Source organism: Meles meles, chromosome 1 (genome assembly GCF_922984935.1).
Source record: "Meles meles chromosome 1, mMelMel3.1 paternal haplotype, whole genome shotgun sequence".
Lineage (NCBI taxonomy): Eukaryota > Metazoa > Chordata > Mammalia > Carnivora > Mustelidae > Meles > Meles meles.
This window is the reverse complement of record NC_060066.1, coordinates 62941618-62946433: the sequence shown is the minus strand read 5'-3', so window position 1 is coordinate 62946433 and position 4816 is coordinate 62941618. Positions and strand designations below refer to the sequence as shown.

At 36.4% G+C, this 4816-nt stretch overlaps 1 pseudogene; it reads right to left on the bottom strand.

Annotated features, from left to right (window-relative positions):
* Positions 1-615: 615 nt before the first annotated feature.
* Positions 616-1123, bottom strand: LOC123944383 (annotated as a pseudogene).
* Positions 1124-4816: the final 3693 nt, after the last annotated feature.

The following is a 4816-nucleotide window of genomic DNA, read 5'->3' as shown; positions in this document are numbered from 1 at the left end:
TAATCCGGACAACCTTACTATAAACACTCCCTAAAAGAAAGAAATTCTTTAAGTGACACAAATTCCAGAAGACTGCTTGGAACTTTCAGGAATGAGAACTGTGATTTAAGAAAAGCCATGAGTAACAAGTTCACTAGGAAACTTTGATTTCGTGAGTCTGAAGCTATGTCTTGCATTGGATTGTCTTACAGGGACAACTTTGTGAGCAGAATTTGTCTCAAATTCATTGCGATGTTTTCCATTTTGTTTATCAATGGAGTTGATTTTAGGAAGTGACTGCTAGTGCTCATTATCATAAAGAATGATCAGTCATAGGATATTATTTCCCTTTTCCAGTTTTATTTCCTATTTGTTTGACTTTTAAAAAATTATCTTGTGCTTTTTACAATGTGTTCTCTGTGTGTGTGTGTGTGTGTGTGCAGTGTGTGGTAATACTGCAGATATTCTGAGTTCTGGACTACGCACATTCCAAACAATAATGCAGAATTCATATGTGATGAATATAAATTTTATTACTATTGCATATATAATAATTATTATTTTCACCATTTTCTTCAGTATGAAAGTAGTCATTTATTAAATGACTGGATTATAAAAATAATCATGGTAGATACTTTAGTTCATCCTTCTAATATGCCTATTGATCTGGTCTTCCCTGTTATCAGCATGTCTACCTTCTATAAAATGGATGGTCTTTTTCCTTCATTCCCTTTTGAGGAGAAGATAACTTGAAGGGCAATAAAAATTTGTTTGCTTCTTTGAAACATTTTCCAACAGTACAGATCTGCTGAATCAGATCCTCCATGCAGATGATGCCATACTTACCAAGACATTGAGCAATCACTGTGTCACCTGTCAGGGCAATTCATTTGTTGATTTTGCCTTCACTACACTCTTAGATCAATTCATTTACCACTTCAGGGGTGGGTCCCCCCATGCTATATATGGTTCCACAGTCCTTAGCATGTTAACTGAAGCTTTGTTGAGCTTAACAAAGGTGCCATTGAAGAAGTTGCAACACCTCTGGAACCTTTGGGCTCACACCACTGCTACCTCTGATCCTGATGACAAGCACCAATATGGGTTCTGCAGGTACATAGGAGGTGCCAACTTTTCTTGCCATCCCGACCCTTCAAATCTCAGTTCTCTACATCTGCCTATATTCTTTGTGGTAATGCTTAGCTTTTTTTATAAATAAGTTTTCTCCTTGCTTTTTTTTTCTTTTTTTCTCCGTTTCTTTCTTTCTTTCTTTCTCTCTCTCTCTCTCTTTTTAAGATTCTGTTTATTTATTTGACAGAGAGAGAGAGAGACAGCAAGAGAGAGAACACAAGCACGGGGAGAGTGAGGGTGAAACAGGCTTCCTGATGAGCCGGAAGCCCAATGTGGACCCCAGGACCATGACCTGAGCCGAAGGCAGACACTTAACAACGGAGCCACCCAGGTGCCCCTTTCCTTGCTTTTCGAAGCATTTTTTGAGCAAACTTCTTTCTCAGACATTTGGTCTTCAACTCTGCGAAATTCCTTTGCTTTTTTCTTAAGGATTTCTGGCACCACAGAAACCCTTTTTTTCTTCTTTTCTGCATCCTCTGTGGTTCCAGTTGGAAAAGACTATTTTCACCATTTTTAAAAAGATTTTATTTATTTAATTTTCAGAGAGAGAGAGAGAGAGAGAGTGAGTGCACAAGAAGGCAGAGTGGCAGGCAGAGAAAGAGAGAGAAATAGGCTCCCTGCCAAGCAAGGAGACTCATGCAGGACTCTATCCCAGGACCCTGGGATCATGACCTGAGCTGAAGGCAGTGGCTTAACCGACTGAGCCACCCAGGCATCCCTATTTTCACCATTCTTTTTTTTAAAATTTTTTTAAATTTTTAAAAAATATTTTATTTATTTGACAGAGAGAAATCACAACTAGGCAGAGAAGCAGGCAGAGAGAGAGGAGGAAGCATGCTCCCTGCAGAGCAGAGAGCCCGATGCGGGGCTCGATCCCAGGGCCCTGGGATCATGACCTGAGCCGAAGGCAGAGGCTTTAACCCACTGAGCCACCCAGGCGCCCCTATTTTCACCATTCTTAATGCACTATGCTAATAACTTTAACTTTCATAATGAATCCAAGAGGCAAGTATTTATATCCTCATTTTACAGACTAGATAATTAAGACTTGGATAATTTGGATTAAAACTTGGGTAAGTATTATGTTAGCTACAGATTTTTTGTAGATGTCCTTTATCAGGTAGAGGACATTCTCTTCTGTTCCCACTTTGCAGAGAATTTTTATCATGAGTGGATGTTGACTCCTGTAAAAGTCTTCCTTTTTTCATTGAGATTATCTATGTTTAAAAAAATTCTTAATAATGAATTACATTGATTGATTTTAAATACTGAACCAGCTTTATATTTCTTGGATAAACCCCAGTTTGTTTATAATGTATTATATTTTTATATGTTGCTGAATATAATTTGCTAGAATTTTGTTGATGATTTAGGCATTTGTGGTCACATGGATATTGGTCTGTAGTTTCTTATAATGTCTTATTTCTAGTTTTGGTATCATTGTGATGCCGGCTCATAAAATAAGTTGGGAAGTGTTTTCTCAATTCATTTTCTGGAAGAGATAGCATAAAATTGATATTTTTTTTCCCAGAAATGTTTGATAAATATGTTAGGTAGAAATCTCCAGTGAAACCGTCTGGGTCAGGAGTTTTCTTTGTGGGAAGGTTTTCAATTTCTTTAAAAATATAGGAATATTCAGGTTATTTATTTCTTTTTCAGTGAGTTCTGTTTATTTCTTTCTTTTAAAGTCCTGGCCCATTTGATTTAAGTTCTTGAAATCATGAGCATAGAATTGTTTGTTGTATTTCCTTATTATCCTTTTAATTTCTGTAGGATCTCTTATGCCTGCTACTGGTGATTTATATCTTCTCTTTTTTCTTGGTCAGCCTGTCTAGAAGCTTACAAATATTATTGATCTTTTCAAAGAACTGTATTTTAGTTTCATCAAATTTCTTATTAAAATTTTGTTGATTTCTGTTCTCAGATTTGGCTTTTCCTTGTCTCTATTTGGTTTGGGTTTACTTTTTTCCTCCTTTTCCACTTTCATTATTGAGACCTTTTTGTTTCTTTTTTTTCTTTTCAAAGACTTTATTTATTTGACAGAGAGAGATCACAAGCAGGCAGAATGGCAGGCAGAGGAAGAATGAGAAGCAGGTCCCCCGCTCAGCTGGGAGCAGGTTCAATCCTGGGACCCAAGGATCATGACCTGAAGAAGGCAGATGCTTAACCAACGAGACCACCCAGGTGCCCTGAGACCTTTTTTTTCTAACGTAAGATTTAATGTTATAAATATCCCTTTAAGAACTCTTAGCTGCATGCTGTAAGTTTTGATATTTTATCTTTTCATTTTCGTTCAGTCAAAATATTTTCTAATTGCCCCTGAGAAATTTTCGTTCTTTGAGAATATTTTCCTTCTTTCACCCACGGTTTATTTATAAGTGTGTTGTCTACATTTTACAAATTGGGGATTTTCTGTTTTTTTTTTTTTAAATTAAAAATCCTTTTTACTTATTTGTCAGGGGGGAACAACCAGGGGGAGCCCCAGGCAGAGGAGGAAGCAGGCTCCCCACTAAGTAAGGACTCCAATGCAGGAGTCCAATGCTAGGACCCTGGGATCACAACCTGAGCTGAAGGCAGATGCTTAACTGACTGAGCCACCCAGGAATCCCTATTTCTGTTTAGATTATCTAGTTTAATATCTAGTTAATTATAGTTCAAGAACATACTTTGTAAGATTTCTATCCTTTTAAAGTTGTTATTGTTTTAGATTATCTTATTTTTTCTTTAGCTGAGAATATCCTATTTTGTCATTATTCATGAAGGATATTTTTGCTGGACGTAGAACTCAACAGTTCTTTTCTTTCTATGCTTTAAAGATGTCCTACTGTCTCATAGCTTCTTTGTCTTTTAATGAGAATTCTGCAGTCAAAATTTTGTTCTCCTATATGTAATATGTCACTTTTCTGTGGCTGCTTTCAAGATTTTAAAATTTATCTTTCTCATACAGTTACGTGGTTGCTATTTGTGCATGCTTTTCTTTGAGTTTATGCTGTTTAGGGTCTGCTGAGCTTCATGAATCTCTAAATTTATGGCTTTCAACAACTTTCTTCAAAATTTTCTTTCTGCATCAATCTCTTTCTTCTCTCCTCTAGGGAATTTAATGACATAAAACAAGAGAACAACAAGTAAGAATAAATGGGTGTCTCTCATACTCTTCAACTCACTGTGATCCCTTTTCCCAGTCTTCTCCCCAGAAAGAGGTTTTCTCAGAAGTTTTGTTGCCTGTATCCATGCTCAGTTTTGCATTGGGGGTCACTCTTGGGTCAAAGCTGGATGATAAAGGAGGAAATAAGATGGCAAAACTTACTCCTATTATAGATCATTCTTTAAGCCTTGGTTCCCTTGTATAATTTTTCACAGTTCCCTTGTAGTTGCTTTTTAATTTGTATGGAGTTTTTAGTTACACTAGTGGGAGAGAGAGCTGTAGTAGGGTTACTCCATTTTGGCTGGAGTTGTCATCTTTGATTTCTAAAAATTTACATCTTGCAGATGCTTCTATATCAACACATACCGTTTGCTTGTTTATTTTAAAGTGACAGAATACTCCAGTTTATAAATGTGTCATAGTTTATTTAAGAAGTTGTTCATATATTTTTTGTTATTAACAAAAATGAGACAACCTTTTATACATGTGTTTTGGAATATTTTGGGGAGTACATCTGTAAGGTAAATTGCTAGTTAGGGAATCATACCTTCACCTTGACAA